This window comes from Scardinius erythrophthalmus (genome assembly GCF_964197995.2).
Source record: "Scardinius erythrophthalmus genome assembly, chromosome: 8".
Classification (NCBI taxonomy): Eukaryota; Metazoa; Chordata; class Actinopteri; order Cypriniformes; family Leuciscidae; genus Scardinius; species Scardinius erythrophthalmus.
In genome coordinates this window covers 22,249,133-22,268,121 of record NC_138228.1, presented here as the reverse complement: position 1 = coordinate 22,268,121, position 18,989 = coordinate 22,249,133, and the positions used below count along the sequence as shown (strand labels likewise).

The 18,989-nt window shown below is 38.9% G+C and overlaps 1 protein-coding gene across 1 annotated transcript in view; it reads right to left on the bottom strand.

The window, feature by feature from the left end:
• The window catches only part of pak1 (p21 protein (Cdc42/Rac)-activated kinase 1), a 63,982-nt gene extending 61,828 nt beyond the window's left edge, over window positions 1-2,154 (bottom strand). Inside the window, exon 1 of the mRNA XM_081372260.1 lies at window positions 1,923-2,154. The gene's annotated coding sequence lies outside the window, so the exon portion shown is untranslated. The remainder of the gene's footprint in view (window positions 1-1,922) is intronic.
• Window positions 2,155-18,989: the final 16,835 nt, after the last annotated feature.

Genomic DNA, 18,989 nt, shown 5'->3' with positions numbered 1-18,989 from the left:
GGCCCAAGGGTGTGCTTACTTCTGAATCAGCGACCCCCACTTCACACTGAAAGCTCCCCAACCCCAATAAATGAATAGGTTGGATACTATCTACAGATCTGCAGACGGACGCTGGTACTTCATGCATGCGCTTTCAAGCAATTAGAGTCCCACACGCAAAAATGCTTACATCACACCTAGACAAAATTAGACTGGATGAGCATTTCAACTCACTCAAAACATACAACACAATGATGCCATCTCACTGCTAAAAATACTCAATAAACGATGACGACAACGTTAGGAGAATGAAAACCCTGTGCTCCACAAACCAGAGGCGATACTGCAAAAGCCAATTGGTTGGTTCACATTTTGGTTCAGAAGTAAAACATTGGAATGATGAATTTGTGCTGTTTGCCACTTCCTCGTTCCCTTTAAAGCGCATGTATAGGAGAGCTTCTACAGGCCTTTTACAGATATCAGACCTTGGTGTAATATCCCGGAAGAAACACGCGCTTGACTTAACTGGTTTAAGGATTTTGCTGATACGTGACCCCATTCAGTCCAAAGTGAGCTGAACCATTGCTCTTATCTCACACATATACTATTATGTCAAACAGATCCACCAACTATACTGAAACACCACTGCAATAAAACCACACAAATAACCCTAAAGCTTTCGATCTGAATTTATGCTTTTAAATTAACACACTTGTAAAAACTTCAGCATATTAAGAGCCTGTATATTATTTTTATCCAATGACAAAGGAAGCCAAACTCACTAACCCAGTGTAGTTCGATCACTGACAAGGTTCATGGCTTTTTAAAAATCCTGAGGGAATGCTAATGGTATTTAAATCATAATTTGGAAACGATCCAAGGGACCCAATAAGAATCCAACACCCACTGGTGAACCTGAGATTCCCAATTTTGGTTCATCCAGTAGAGCTGAATCCTTTCAGATTCTTGGATCTTACCAAAATCTTAATAGAATCTTTTCCAAAATATAATATACATTCCATCAGCAATCTTGTAGTATTTTTGGACGATGGACTTCTCATTAGTCCAGTCTCTGAACACAGTCATGAGCTGCTTACACGCCCAACAGTGTAAACAGTGCATGAGCATATTCAGACTGTTGGACAACTAGGCCCTTATTTTTACATGTATATTTATGCATTTAGCAGACGATTTTATCAAAAGCGACTTACAATACAGAAACATAAGAAATTCATCAAAGAGCCAACAATATAGTGTTTTACATAAAAAGCATAAAGTAACCCATAAATGAGAACACACATTGACAATAACGATTTTAACAATAATTAATTGTGTAATATTTATATTTACTATTCATTATCATTATGTACATATTGAATTTATGTTTTTATTATTACATATTGTATTATATGTAAAAAACAAACACAAATTACACATTGACATACATTACACAGACATTATTAATAGCACTATTTAGTTATATTAAATATATAATGTTGATACATTTATATATTAATAGAAATGTGAATTTATGTATTACTGTTTTATTTAACGTTCATATTGTAATTGTTTATAAAATAATATGTTGACAAATATAAATATCACATTTCACATATTATTATCCAACATGCATACATTTGGATGTTGTTAGATTGAATATAAGGCAAGCATACCTTCTGCTGCTGGAGGCACATGTAACTAAAGCAGAGATCAGACGGTGTTATTTGATCTCAAACCACATAAACGAGGAGAAGAATCACTATAATCCGAGCAATTCCTGCTGATAAAGCCACATCCTTGTGCTGTCTGAAATGAGTAAGCAGCGCTTTCTCTGTCTGTTCTCCACAGACACGCGCCCCACGCCAGCCAGCGCGTCTCCGCGTCACGCAAGATCCCGGTGAACGCGACTCGCGTGACAGCAGTAAAGAGCAGGCGGCACTCACCTCTGTCCAAAGACGCGAATGTGATTTTCCCCGAGCAGACTCTCCCTCGCTCTGTCACGCATTCAGTGTCTCCCCGCGCTCATTTGCTCCAGTCTTCCACTGTCTGTCTTTAATGTCTGTCTCACTGCTGTAGAGACACACACAAACCTGCTGCGTGAAGCGCCGCCCACGCGCGATCCCAGTGGTCAACAGTTCCCCACGCAGCGCTGCGCTCACGAGACGCGTCACCTGCACCAGTGGAGGAGGAACATGCAATATTAAACACACCACATGTGTGCTGAGGAGGATGAGCTGATCTCATGAGACAAACTCGAGATATTTGGATAAGAAATAGAAAAGATGTGGCCTATAGATAGATAGATAGATAGATAGATAGATAGATAGATAGATAGAATTATGGGATGTCTAAATGTGGTATGCACTAGTGTAGACAAAGTATTAAATGTAAAGCTAGGATATGAGTTCATTCCGGCTTGTACACGTAGAAAACTAGAAAAATCATATGTTGTTGGCTTTGCATTTATCTGATAAAATTACTAGGTTCATCTCCAATGATGTCATGCGAAACCCCATTATTAAGTATTTCAGCGCCCTCTGCAGGTAATTAACAGTTAACAGGCTACTAGTCAAAACAAGGTGAACTCAATGCACCTAGGTTTTTTATTATTATTATGGATAATGTATGCAATATCATACAAATAAACTCATCAAAACAGCCAAATTAACTATTTAGATTTATTAGCTGTTATAATCAAAGTAAGCTACCTAATACCATAATAATTATAATGCTTCGTGAAAACTGTTGGTTGGTTTGGTTCTTCCTATGTCTGTATTTGTGTATTTAACTGTTTTAATTTAAAAAAAAATTGAGGCATAAATAACAAACCAAACCAATATAGCTAAAGTATCTTAGACCTTTTTAGTTTTGCCCCTGATCATCAGGTCTCATAGACTCAAAAACATGTTCCAATATGACCTACTCTCTCCACCAGCATCACTTTGGAGAGCCATGTTCATTTATATTATTAATCACACATTAGCTTGGGATTTTCAAAAATCTATTTAAATCTAATAAAGAATGTTGCCTGATTATATATATTTTTATATTATATTTTAACATTTATTTTACATTATATTACATTATATTATATTTTATACAACAGTTCTTTCACAGACTGTCATTGCATTTTCAAAAATACTACTGGTATTGTATCACTAAATGTAATTTTAAGAGGTTTTTTTTTTTTTAGTTAAATTTAGACCTCAAATATGTGACTAATATAAAATCATAGTGCCTATTTTACAATCTGTTTGACTGAATTGTTTGCTTGTGTTTATTTCCTATTGTCTTTTATAATGGCTATTGTTGTTAATTTAAATATTGTTTATCAATAAATAGCATATTATATTATATTATATAAATAATACGCCGTATTTGGTATTGAGAAAGGGTCGTGTTTTGGACTTCAGTGAAAGTTACATTATTACGCCATTAGATGGCGGCAAAGACTGTCTTTATAAGTGAGTCAGAACAAGGAAGACGAACATATCGCCAGAGCTGGCTGAGTCCCAATTCGCCTACTTATACTACGACCTAAAAGTATGTACTTTTTTTGTGATGAAAAAGTACATACTTTTGAGTGTGTAGCAAAAAGTATGCACGTTCTGGGACATACTTCGATGACATCATGCAACGTGAACTTGAACGTGGTTGCCTAGTTACGCACACCGCGACTGTTAACAAAACATTTAACATTTCATTCATTCTTATATATCCAATATAATTTTATTTGCTATTCCCATCTTTTTTTCCACAATACATTTACAATGTGTTTACCAAATTGAGGAGTGAAGCAGGGCGTCGTCGTAGATCAACCAAACGCAGGTCGTTTGTGAGGCGGCTCTGACGTTCATGTGCAAATGTGTGTAACGAAAGCTAGCGCTACTTATTTTCTGAGTTAAAATATTTAAAGTTTAAAGTGTAACTATTGTTTAACGTATTTTATACTTCATCTTATACTTATGTATAATACTTAAAAATACCCCGATGAAAATGAACCATGCTTTTACTATAGTAAAAGTGTAGTAACCATGTTTCTTTGGTTGGACTGATAAAGTTAACATATGTACAGCCACAGTATTACTACAAATAAGTCAGACAGAAACATCAGAAGAAATACATAAAAAAAAGACACTTGCATGACACTACTAGAGCCTTTTTATTTATTGTTTTGTAGACTGCAATGAGGCGCTCGGTATCTTCATCGGACCCTACAAGATAAACACGGTACTTTTTTGGCACAACATAAACCCATTAATATTACGAGACAATAAAATATAACTTTAATTAGGGTTAAACATTTGAATTCTTACACTTAAAAACTGAGGGCGCATCTCCGTTGCTGCATCCGACTGCCAGGTTTACATCACCACCATCACCGCAAAGCTCCTCCCTCCCGAACGCAATGGGTTGTGGGCAATATTAGCCGTTAGAGTGTGCATTGATCTGCACTTCGAATTCTAACCGGAAATAGTAGACCATCCGGGTATCTTTGGAATACTTATTTCAACATGCTATGATTTGGGACGTACTAATTCTAGTTTCGCATACTATTTAGGACGGATAGTATGCGAATTGGGACTCAGCATGTGTCTTTCGAGATGCAGAGAGCTCCCATAGACAGTATAGACCTTATGCACCAGAGAAACAAGGGCGCCGCCATCTTTGGAAAATTGTCTTTTAACTTCCGTTTTGCGGTCGCTCTGTATATTTATATGGCATTTCTGTCCAGGAGTAATTAGCTTTTTAAGTGGATTTACTTAATGTAAAGTTAACGAAAGTTATCATGAGGACTGTAATGTTTAAAGCAGATGACTTAACAAATGTAAATCGACCGGGAAGATTTTAAAACGAGCCGTTCATTAATAAACACGCAAAACGCTGTGAAAATACAGACCGGAAGTCAAAAGACAATGAGCGCAGCGCTGAAAAGGGGCGGAGCTACATAAGGTCTATAGACGAATCCGACGAGCGTTCTGTGTAGGCTGCCATCTTGTGGCGACGCCATTACTGAGCTGTTACTAGTATGTAAACAAACCTCCGTGATAACGCAAACGCACCCTCGATGACAGCTACAGCCAGGCAGTATGACTTGTTGGGTTAATGATGTTAGATAGTGGCCTCCAGTCACAGATGAAGGTACAAACGATCTTACAGATTATTTATGAAAATAGCTTGGCAATAACTATGCTAGCTAGGCAAGCTAACGAGGAAACTATTAAAAAATCTGTCCATTTGGCAACAATAAATAAATGAATGATATCAAATAAACGAATTCATGTTTTTCATTTGTGACCATTATTTATCTCATTTTCACATTTCAAAAGGAAAGGGTAAGGTACAGCTAACTGCTAGCGTTGTTGTTTCTCAGAGTCACAGTCAAGCAAATACAGTAATGTTACTACTGCCCCAACGCGCCCCTTCGGTTGTTTTAAAGCAGTGGTTCTCAACCTTTTTTGGGCCAGCGCCCCCTTATCCAATATCCAGGTCCCTGAACGCCCTCCACCCTCAAACTAATGAGCGACCAGGAACGAATGAGAGTTAACAGATGACATAAGTGCAAAATTGAATTTTATTAATACAATGGAACTACACTCCACAATAATTAATCCAAAAAACAAGCTATAAACTGCATTGGCATAGCAATACAAGTTTTTCTCACATGATTTTTGGTAAATCTGTGGTGGGTGGACCTCAGGCCTTCTGGGGGGTTCGGGGGCATGCCCCCCCCCCCCCCCCCGTAACAAAATTTTGTGCATTTTAAATGTTTAATTCATCAATCTGGTGCACTTTGAGAGTTCAAAATTAAAAGCGCCAATCCATATTCACTGTGCAAATTAAAGAAAAATTCAAACCTCTTTTAGTTGTGCATATCTACATTACACTACTACATAATAATAGTTATAATATTAATCCATGACAGTAATAGCCATATATTGTAAAACAAATGCACTGAAAAATAAAGGACGGTCATTAAAGTGGTAATGTTTGGACTTAGGTTTAATTATGCATTTAGGAGAGTATTGCAAGAAGCTGCTTTCATTAACCTTACTTTCGAAAAATAAATAAATACAATCATGATTTTTCATGAAAAATTATGTTAGAATTGTAGGCCTAAAATACCTTGGTTGTTGTCATCAATGGTAATTACAATTAATTTGGTTTGTCGTGATTAATTTGTGTTCATAATCAGTAAACAAAATCTTCTAACAAGATTAAACACATATGAACAATTAAATTATTATTGTATTATTAATTATTTTTATATCTTGAAACTACCCAAGCAGCATTTCGCGCTCAGATGTGATGGCGGAATGAATAGGCTACATTACCAAAATGTGATTGCAGAATATATTTAAATTATCCATCAAATTGTCATTTTCTCCGTACTGTCTTGCGAGTTAACAATAATGCCTGACCAGTAAATTACTTGGTGAACAAAGAAAACATTTTGGCATTAGGGATTGGAATGCCTAAAAATGTAAAAGTTTTACCTTATAAATAGAATTTAGTTTAATTAATTTTAAAATTCGTCGCCAGAGTGAACGGGAACGTGATTTATTGAAAATATTTGAAAAAATGTAAGTGTTTCTTAAGACAATACTTTTTAATGGCTTGTCAACTTTCCATTCCTCCGCTGCATGATTCTAGGCACCACTAGATTGTTGTCAGCGCGAAACACATTTTTGAGCACGTGATTGCTGATTCTTCTCAGCGCTGGATTGTAGTTAGTGCTTGAGCGCTGGTCTATGACTGGAAAAATAATAGAATCGTTGCAAAAGTAACGATAGGCTACATGTTGCATTAAACTGAAAGATTTTAGAATGTTATAGGGATTCTAAACTTTTGAATAAGAAATAATATCAAGTCGTCAAAATACAACTCGTCAAAACTCCGCGAATCACAACAAGCGTATTGGTGAGAACTGAGAACACTCACAGCACACACCCGAACTTGACTGCACATCATATTTTTGACATTATTGATACTGCTTTCAATCGTAAAGCAATAGAAATGAACACAAAAAAACCTGCCTAGTGCCTACCTACAACACTGACGGTGGACTTGCGGTCAGGAGTAGAGCGGGTGCGGACGAATGTTTTTTTTTTTTTTTTTTTTGAGCGCTGCTGAGGTATTCTTTTACGCGCACCATAGACGCGCGTGCACACACAATATGATATCACACTCTGCGCATATGTTTTACAACAGAATTTAACAAAAACATAGTCCTAACACTTTTTAAATAGCCCACTTAAAGTGTTTATTACAACTAAATAACTAAATGCTTAAAATGAACAAAAGTAAATGAACAAAAATTTGCGTTATATATTTAAACTTGTGAACGCCCCCCATTAACACCTGAATGCCCCCCTTTCAAAAATCTTGCTTCCAACGCCCCCCATTGTTCTCTGAACGCCCCCTGGGGGGTGGTACCGCCCCCGTTGAGAACCACTATTTTAAAGGTATTCAAGAGTATTTTCTCCTTCGCCTGGCATCCGATGATCAACAAAATGCCAACTAGGTCACTGATAGAGGGTCAAAAAAATTACAAGTGAATGGGAGAAAATAATTATTTTCTGGTCCCGTTTGAATTGTGCCATGAATGTGAACATATGTTGTCTGTGAATTTTTTATATAATCTTTCATGTTACGAGTTTGACAGTATGATTCTTCAGCTAGCAGTTGTGGAAAAGACATAACGACAAAGACTACATGTCGCCTATGTGACGTCACCCCATAAAGTTGACTTACCCGTGGTTTTCACCAACCTCAACGATTTTGTCCTCTCCCTGAAAGAAGGCGGTGAAGTGCACCAAAGACACAGCCATGTTTAGCGGGATCCGTGAGCTAGTCCGTGTGCGAGTGGTGTTGATGTTTCAAACGCGTCGAGAGTTGTAGTCCACAAAGTGCTCTCACACAAAGTCTAACCGTATCAAACTTCTACCCGCTAAATTGTATCATTCTTTACACGAAAAGTTATATAAAAAATTCACAGACAACATATGTTCACATTCATGGCACAATTCAAACGGGACCAGAAAATAATTATTTTCTCCCATTCACTTGCATTGACGGTTTTTCAACTTTGAGGTCCAGCGGGGTTTTGCGGAAGGGGCGGGACTTACCAGCTCTATATAAACGAGAGCTCCACGTCCGAGACTTCGACCGCTTCTACATGTACTTTATTAAACAGGTGAGCACATTTACATAAAACTAATCAATGTTATATAACGTTAGTTCAACAATGATAAAATGTTAGAATATGATGTATGTTATTCTAATGTTGATCTAGTTTACTGCTAGTCTCATACAGACAGACTAACACATACATTTCAACACATTCAAATGCAGTTTAGTGTGCTAGTGTAATGTTAGACCAGGTGAAACAGCGCTGCGTTACCTCACAAGTTTAATTTGTCTAATAAACTGACCTGTGAGTAGTAATTCTGCGTGTAGTTCGGTAGAATGAAATGTCCATATTCCTTATCCGCGGGACTCGCGTCGCGTGTGGAGCTGATAGCTGTCTCTTAGCAATCCCGAACTGCTTCATATCACAGTCATGATAAAAGCATTGATGTATTCAGTCAACCATAAAGATTATTAGATCGGTCGGCTTGACGTTGACGACAACATCCATAATTCTTAGCATGTGTTGCGTCATCAAACTACGCCTTTGTTATTGTAAAGAGGTTAGCGACCCCTAGTGGAGAAAAAATCCCATACTGTACGTTTAATTGGGGAGTGGGTAAGCTCTCCGTAGACGGGCTCTGGTAACACTTTATAATAACCATCATTAATGGTAAATTGTTATTTAATCTTTAGTTAATTGTCATTTAACTGTTAGCAAACAGTCTTTTTACTTAATAAATACTTTGTAACCCATCTATAAACATTATTTAACCAGAAAGAGGCAGAGGAACATGATTTTTTCATAGCTTATCTTAATGTGCTAGTGTCGGGATATACAGTAGTGACAGTTTATGCAAATATGATATTATTTTTATAAGTTACCAATGGATCTTGAACAGTTACTTCAAGGTTACTGCAAATGTTCAATTGTTGAAAATGTTCAAATTTTATGCACAGTATATGCAACAGCAGTATTTGCATTCTAAACATTTTTTATTTATATAAAGTGCGGGTGAACTATATGGCTATGCTTTGGTTCCTGTAGGCTTTGCGTGCGTGCGTGGGGGGTTGGGGGGGCCTCCATGTCCATTTTGCTTGGGGCCCCCAAATTCCTTCAAACGGCCCTGACTCCCTTAATAGAGGACGTTAGAAAAATATCAGTATACACATGCGTTTTATATTTAATATGAGGGAAATACACTTGCGTTACAGTCTGGACGTGACACAAAAAATAAAAAAATATGTTTTAGTAATTCTATGAATTACACTGCGCAAACCAAAAGTAATATAGGCTACCCACCGGATGAAGAAGGGTTGGCTCTCCACAGAACATAATATATTCATTTTATTTTATTTTTCGTGTTCGCATTTATGAGGAACAAACAATGTTACGGACGTGACGGCACTACAAGACTGCTTTAAAACTTTCATAGAGATCTCAAACAGGCATTTAAAACACCAAATATTAAGGATTGGCATATCAAGCAAAATAATATTCGATGATTGATCGAAAATCGTATCTCTCCCCCCACATGCTCACCGGCAAGACGCTCCGACATTAGCCAGGCTAATAGGCCTATGCGTTGTAGCCCAGTCATTAAAAAACGATTTAGGTTCATATTCATGTTTAAATAAAATAATATATTTTTAATTTTATGTTGATTATGTGAAAAGTGAAAAGCATGAAAAGATAAGATGATCCCGAAAATATCGGGAGACAAATGGAGTGGGCAGACATGATTTTGACCACTTCATTAAGTTTGTTTTTGTAGAAAACCTTTCTTTAAAGTGAATTTCGTTTTGTATTAATTGTATCTTAATTTTAATCAATGTTTCATCAACCAATTGCCTGGATTTAATAAAGAAGAAAATATAGCAGGCAATATAATCAGGGGAGGCGCCGACACGCTCGTCTCTTAAAAAAAAAAAAAACTCAGCATATAAGCTACTTGCCTCACAGACCTGAGAAATATTTATATAGAAAGCATGAAATGTGTACTTTTAAACAAAACAATTCAAAACGAAAGAAAACAGACTGCTCGCTGCTTATGTCATCCATATGAAATGTGCGTTTCTCTCTGGCGCGTTCGCTACTGCAAAGATCCCGAGTCAGCATCGTCAACTTCATCTTTGACACAGAAAACACTTGTTTATTAATAAACAATTGAAATGTCTCCTTGATATATTTGACATCATTACTTTTCCCAGTTCTTTGTGACAACTTTTAGGTGCGTTATTGGCAGCGCCACCCTTACACATGAACGCGTCCCCACCACGCAATAGTTAATATTATTCTTTGGTGTTCGGTTTAGCCTATACAGGTTTTCTAATTGTTATTTAATATATAAATATAAATGTTTTTTTTAATTTTATTTTTTTTATCAAAATCTCTCTTTTTTTTCTCTCGACACCTCTTTAACTTGGCACGAAATTCTGTCAGTGAAGTCCCGATATGCACATTTTTTTAAATTCATACCTACATAATCACCATGACCAAAATTGTACTTTTTTTTTTTTTACATTGAATCTTGAAAAAAAATATATATAGTCCGACCTACCGATCCTTTTTTTTTTTTTTTTTTTTTTTTTTTGGCTGTTACGGCAAACCAAAATATTTTTAAGGTTGGCCTTATGGACATCGACCTGAAGAATGAATGCTATTTCAGATGCAGGTAATACACTCGTTTAGTCGATCTCTATCTCTCTCATAATACCACGCTACTGTACTGTTACTGTACTCTAGATGTAAGTTGCCTGCAACCCCTTCATCCTCAGTGTGCAAGGGTTTATTCATGATACAGCACTAGCCTCAAGTGCCTTAATGCTTTTATAAAAGTGTTGCCACACAATAAAAATATTAAATCCCAAAAATATGTATTAATGCCACTTTCATGAAGTGACTAAATCACTAAAAGCCTTCCTTCCGCTTGAAATGGCCGTAAACAGCAACATAAGTTACATTATTTCGTAAAGACGGTTTTTATGAGTGAGTCAGTCAGTAGAGAAGACTTTTATATTAAAAGGACTGAACTTGTTGTGAACACGAAGCAAGACGCAATTGACAAATGATTAGCCTGTAAGGCCTTGTATCTTACGTTATGGCCCTGTAGAAGCAATTTTTGTAAAAATAGGCTAATGATTGCGTCATAACCACGCGACTCTCTGTCGCACAGTAGAGAAATTACCGTATGGACAGAAGGAGAAGCTCGCGGGCAATCGGGGGTACGTGGAGGCAAAATGACAAAATAATTAACCAGAATACCTAGCAAAAATTTCTCCTGCTCCAAGCTCATGGACACCTCCTACTCACGATCTCCGTCTCAGCAAGTTTCGGAAGGGAATGATTCAGATTTTTCTTGGCACAGCGACTAGAAGACAGAGGGGTTGCTCACGTCACATCTACATCGTCAAGCTCAGTTTGAGTCTGCGCAGTACGCTCGACCCCCAGGAAGTGAGAGCTTCTAATTGACTTAACTTGTCTCCGTTGAATCCAATGGGGTCGCTGTGTCCAGTTTATATACTGTCTATGGTCTCAGGTGCACGCCCCCCCGCTCACAGTTCGTCCCCTCTATCTCCGCTGGGGTCTGCCCACTTTTCTAGCAATTTTCAAATATTGCCAGTGGGTGGAGTCAGGCTCTGACCAGGGGTTTAGTTACCCTATAGACCCCTTCACGGTCCACGTTACAGGAAAATTCTAAGTTCGCAGTGCGCATGTCGGGGTCAGAAAGTTCATTCCATCCCATTGAATTGTGTGTTAACCAGAGAATTTCTCGTCAAGAAAAAATGCCTTATTGTTGCGTCGTGAACTGTGAGAATCACACCAGTTGTGGAGTCAAGTTTTTCCGGATTCCTGCAGGATCTCATCCGTTTAAAAAAAAAAAATAGACGACATCTGTTCAGATCTATTTTTTTACAGTCTATGGTTCAGATACTGCTGCTATCTGCTAAGTAGCATGACTCAGGTCACAATTAATGCCAGATATCGAACTTCACCTAACTATTAAACCAGTCTACAGTTTACAGAAAACATTTGTTTACTTACCATGGGCTTAACTCTACCGTTGTTGTCACAATAACTGTCAATAACACAATAACACTAAACACGAGCATCTTTGATCGTAGCATTGTCCCAGTCTGCCCGTTTATTATATAAAAAATACACATACTTAACGGTGTTAAATTAAAAAAAAAAAAAAACACGGTTCGACAGAACTGCTTGGTTTGTTACCACAGTTATCTGCGTGCTTCCTCGGCGATGAAGTTCCACATTTGCGGCTATCCAACACGAAAATGCATGCAGCAAATAAGCCGTTCACAATATTTTCTTCAGATAACTCCAAATTTCTCCCACACACTGGACTTGATTTTTGATGACTGTCGACAACTTTACAATCTCCACTAGCTATTCTTTCTTCAACTCCTCAGCATCCATCTCGACGACTGCAAGCAGGTCGCGCGAGCGCGGTTATGATGCATTTTTAAAAGTGAAAGATCCTGGGAGGGCGTGGCGCGTGGACAAATAAACTGATGTGGATTTTAAATTATTTTATCAACTTGAAATACAGGCAATCAGGCATATTTTTGTAGACGTGTTCCTAAAAATCTGAATATATTTTTACGTTTGCATGTGATTGTTTTAAACCCGTGTTTAGACCCGTGTTTCCCCCGTGTCTGACCCGACACACTTTGGATATTTTTCACCCGTTTGAGCAAAATTTGCGGGTCACTCGTCCGAACCCGTGCAGGACTCTAGTCAGGCAGACAATCGCCATTAGCTAAAACAAGTTTATTATGGTTCTGTTCCCGTTCCTGTGATGGCAAAGATATGCCGGTCTATTAGCCGCTCCATTTTTCTGACCCCATGCTGCGCGCGCACCCAACCTAGGCGTTCGATGTTTACAAACATTGAAGGGGTCTATAGAGCTGGTAAGTCCCGCCCCTTCCGCAAAACCCCGCTGGACCTCAAAGTTGAAAAACCGTCAATGCAAGTGAATGGGAGAAAAATAATTATTTTCTGGTCCCGTTTGAATTGTGCCATGAATGTGAACATATGTTGTCTGTGAATTTTTTATATAACTTTTCGTGTAAAGAATGATACAATTTAGCGGGTAGAAGTTTGATACGGTTAGACTTTGTGTGAGAGCACTTTGTGGACTACAACTCTCAACGCGTTTGAAACATCAACACCACTAGCACACGGACTAGCTCACGGATCCCGCTAAACATGGCTGTGTCTTTGGTGCACTTCACCGCCTTCTTTCAGGCAGAGGACAAAATCGTTGAAGTTGGTGAAAACCACGGGTAAGTCAACTTTATGGGGTGACGTCACATAGGCGACATGTAGTCTTTCTCGTTATGTCTTTTCCACAACTGCTAGCTGAAGAATCATACCATATACTGTCAAACTCGTAACATGGAGAGTTATATAAAAAATTCACAGACAACATATGTTCACATTCATGACACAATTCAAACGGGACCAGAAAATAATTATTTTCTCCCATTCACTTGCATTGACGATTTTTCAACTTTGAGGTCCAGCGGGGTTTTACGGAAGGGGCGGGACTTACCAGCTCTATAAGCTTCAATGGTGCGTTCAAGTCCTCCTGGAAAGTTCGTATTTACCAGGGGGGCAATCATTCGGAAAAAACTGAAGCTTCCCCGGGCGCCGCCATTGATTAGCAGACCATCACCTGCTGTTAGCATTCCATTGACTCCCATTCATTTTGGCATCACTTTGACAGCGAATAACTTTACATCTGAGGCGTTTAAAGACACAATTTTTCCATTATTTATTTCTAAAGAAACACGAAAATGTATAAAAAGGCTCCATTACCTTGTATCTTACGTTATGGCCCCGTAGAAGCAGTTTTTGTAAAAATAGGCTAACGATTGCGTCATAACCACGCGACTCTCTGTCGCACAGTAGAGAGATTACTGTATGGACAGGAGGAGAAGCTCGCAGGCAATCGGGGGGACGTGGAGGCAAAATGACAAAATTATTAATCAGAATACTTAGCAAAAGTTTCTCCTGCTCCTAGCTCATGGACACCTCCTACTCACACTCTCCGTCTCTGCAAGTTTCGGAAGGGAATGATTCAGATTTCTCTTGGCACAGCTACTAGAAGGCAGACGGGTTGCTCACGTCACATCTACGTCGTCAGGCTTAGTTTGAGTCTGCGCAGTACAGTCAGCCATCAGGAAGTGAGTGCTTCTAATTGACTTCACTTTTCTCTGTTGAATCCAATGGGGTCGCTGTGTCCATTTATTTTACTGTCTATGGTATTTACGAGGTGGGAAGTCGTGTTTACGACAGCAGGTGCGTTCAAGTCACTTTCGTCGGAGTAATAAGATGGCGGCGTACATTCTCTCCCAATTTTTCATGAGCTGAACTCAAAGATCTAAGACTTTTAGTACACAAAAGGCATATTTCTCTCTCAATTATTGTTCACAAATCTGTCTAAATCTGAGCACTTCTCCTTTGCCGAGATAATCCATCCACCTCACAGGTGTGGCATATCAAGATGCTGATTAGACAGCATGATTATTGCACAGATGTGCCTTAGGCTGGCCACAATAAAAGGCCACTCTAAAATGTGCAGTTTTATCACACAGCATGTTCATTTCTCTACCATAAGCCGTCTCCAAAGGCGTTTAAGAGAATTTGGCAGTACATCCAACCGGCCTCACAACCACAGACCACGTGTAACCACACCAGCCCAGGACCTCCACATCCAGCATCTTCACCTCCAAGATCGTCTGAGACCAGCCACCCGGACTGCTGCTGCAACATTCGGTTTGCATAACCAAATCATTTCTGCACAAACTGTCAGAAACCGTCACAGGGAAGCTCATCTGCATGCTCGTCGTCCTCATCGGGGTCTCGACCTGACTGCAGTTCGTTGTCGTAACCGACTTGAGTGGGCAAATGCTCACATTCGATGGCGTCTGGCACTTTGGAGAGGTGTTCTCTTCACGGATGAATCCCGGTTTTCACTGTACAGGGCAGATGGCAGACAGCGTGTATGGCGTCGTGTGGGTGAGTGGTTTGCTGATGTCAACGTTGTGGATCGAGTGGCCCATGGTGGTGGTAGGGTTATGGTATGGGCAGGCATATGTTATGGACAACGAACACAGGTGCATTTTATTGATGGCATTTTGAATGCACAGAAATACTGTGACGAGATCCCGAGGCCCATTGTTGTGCCATTCATCCATGACCATCCCATGCTGCTAGGATCTGTACACAATTCCTGGAATCTGAAAACATCCCAGTTCTTGCATGGCCAGCATACTCACCGGACATGTCACCCATTGAGCATGTTTGGGATGCTCTGGATCGGCGTATACGACAGCGTGTTCCAGGTCCTGCCAATATCCAACAACTTCGCACAGCCATTGAAGAGGAGTGGACCAACATTCCACAGGCCACAATCAGGTTGATCAACTCTATGCGAAGGAGATGTGTTGCACTGTGTGAGGCAAATGGTGGTCACACCAGATACTGACTGGTTTTCGGACCCCCCAATACAGTAAAACTGTACATTTTAGAGTGGCCTTTTATTGTGGACAGCCTAAGGCACACCTGTGCAATAATCATGCTGTCTAATCAGCATCTTGATATGCCACACCTGTGAGGTGGATGGATTATCTCGGCAAAGGAGAAGTGCTCACTAACACAGACAATATTTGAGAGAAATAGCCTAGCCCTTTTGTGTACATCTTGTGTACATTTTGAAAAAATCTTAGATCTTTGAGTTCAGCTCATGAAAAATGAGGGCAAAAACAAAAGTGTTGCGTTTATAATTTTGTTCAGTGTAATTACACAAAAATACACCAAGGTTCTTAAACTCAAAATAGAAATTGAAGAACAAAGAAATGTGCAACAGGTGTGCTTTTTAATCTTTTTTTAATTAATTTATGAAGCCACTGCAAATTTTATTGTTACATATTATATTGTTGTTATATTATAATGCCATCATATTCTGTACAGGCAATTAGCTTACTTCGCTGTAAATGGAAAAGCCTGACAATATCACTGCTAAATACCTTTAATTGTGGTATTCCACCATATTTCTCACTGACACACCCCCCAACTCGTAAAGATCGGTGCTTAGAGGGTCATGAAACCCTAAACCAAATTTTCTGAGATTTTAACAGAGTGTTGAACACCATTGAAGACAATGTTAGCATCTGTTAGATTTAATAGTAGGGGGAAAGTGGTTAAATTTTCCGCTATTTTCGCCACAGAGCACTGTAGTACTTCGATGACTCATCTGTGTCTCATAATTATTCATGAGACTGAGTATCCAATGAGAAGACACTGTCTCTTAATTATTCATGACACCACGTGGATCTTTCCAATGACAGACATGTCAAACTGTGATATAGCATAGAGAGGCAATCATGGGACACAAGTGTTTGTTTTCGTGGTGCAAAAGTTCCAGTGCGTTGCATATGTTTCCCCGTGATGCTGCCAGGGCTAGACTCTGGCTGCGGGTGGTTGGTTGGCCATCAACCACGGACACATCTAAATTATGTGTGAGTGTCAAGTAGGGGTGGGCGATATAGCCTCAAAATTATATCACGATATTTCAAGAATATTTGCGATAATGATATTTATGACGATATAGAAAAAAAAGTTGACACTTTTTTTATTACATTTATCTCACCTAAATGTTTGCTCACTCATTGTGTTTTTACAATTGGGTAATTTTGTTTTTAAGATTTTACACAACACAAGGAAGCTTGATTTCAATCTTTGAATTAAATTGAAAAAAGTTGCAAAAAATATATACAAAATAATAAAGATACAAATAAAGAGAAACGTTTTTGGGTAGGTCTAACACTAGTATTCAGAAATGCTACAGAAATTTTATAAGGTAATCAAATGTAAAATAACACTGATAGTCCTGACTAAATTAAATGCATAGGATATTAATTCTGATTCCTTACAATGAAAGCTATCTTTTGCTGTTTTGACGACAACAACAATGACAGACATATGGCTGCTGTCACTTTTAGAGCTAGTGCCCGGATCCATTACTGTTTTCATGATACTCACTGTCACACGCGTTTTATGCTTATTTCAGACATAACCAACTGTTTTTGAATATACTAACCATGACCGGCATTTTTGCACAATTTTGCGTGTTGAAAAAGACCCTTTGGTTACTTGCGAGCTGTTTGTGAGACGGCTTTACTGTATGTATGCACGCAGAGTAAACAGAGCGCGCGAGAGTACTGAATAGTTTAAAATCGCAAATGTTTAAACTAATAAGACTTAAAAAGAAGTGAAAATGATAAACTTTAGTTACGATGCAAGTGACCTTCATGTCCTGACTGCTAAACACGAATGTGGTATCGACGCTTGACTTGTGCAACCTATTTTGAGAGCGAGAGAGAGAAGACGCGGCACCGGTTGGTATATTGCGTCTTGGAGAAACTCACGCGTCTTAATACTGGTAATACTGCGTCTTGGAGAAAGTTTAAAAATTATTGATTTGATCGTCATTGGAGGCTGACTTGCTGCTCTATCGCTCAGACAGGTGTTGTTTTTGTGCGTGCTAGGGAACGTAATGTGCCATACGTCATTGCGTCGCTATATCAGTGATATCGCGATATGACGCTTTTTTATCATGTAAAAATTTATACCGGTATTATCGTGGACGGTATGATATGGCACAGCCCTAGTGTCAAGCTTCGTTTACCTGTGCCACCTCCCTACAGCACAAGGTTTCTCTTGGAGACAGTGACCACAAGTACACCTGTTGCAAAATTATATGCTTAGAAAACATTATGCTAATTTCAGGTCAGACTTGTGCCTGCAGAAGGGTTTTTGGTCTTCTCTGATTAGTTAGCTACAGTACCATTCTGACACATCTTCCATTCGCGCTGCCTCCGGTTCATCCATGTTTTCCGCCACAGTCACGGCAGGGGCTAATGGTTCAAATAGAGAGGGCAGAGGACCTGCACCGCTATCTATTATGTCTCCATTTAGCCCTGGAGAGAAGGAGGAGATAAGTCCTCCACCTCCACAGAGCCCTGCGAACTGCTGCCACTGCAAATGTCTATGTCACTGTCCATGTTTATTATGAGAGTTCAGGGGGCACGTAGATCTAGGCTATGTACGGAATTCTTTTTCTTTTTTTAAGCGGAAAATTAATTATTTGCTATAAATGCATTTATAGTGTGTATATAAACAAATATATATTTTGTAATGACATTATAATTATACATGTGCATTAATATGTTTTAAATAGAATTACGATTAATGTAGGCTAATATATGTAGCAGGGCATTCAGTTACTTTTGAAAGGACAAAAATAAGGTCAGTGTATTTCATTAGACTTTAACTTTGCCAGCTATAAAAAATCTAGCATTTCCTCACGTTTAACCACTGATTTTTAGTGACAGTCGATATGCATGGGCCACTGGCCGATGAGTTATCACCCCTCCCCTCTCCCCTGCCGTGCCATACCACACCACACCCATACCACACCCACTCCCCTCACTTCTTCTCCATCCACACCCATTTAAGTTGCATTTTTCAAAAAGATTGTGAGCTAGACTTGAGCTGAAAGAGGGGGGTTTCATGACCCTTAAAAGAAAATCCAGAGCTTCCCACTCGTATTTACGACATTGTGGTGGCGTTCACGTGCGTTCAACTCGTAAATACGATCTTTACGAGATGACTTGAATGAACCAAATATATCACTGAGAACAAACATATGTTTACGTTGCTAAAGCCCTATTCGCACGGGATGAGTATTACCCATTGACCTCTAGTAATTTGTAATAATTGCAGAGGTTGTCTGTGATCTTAATCCCGTGCAAATCGGTCATGTCTGTAAAGTAAAAATTCCCCCTCAAATGAC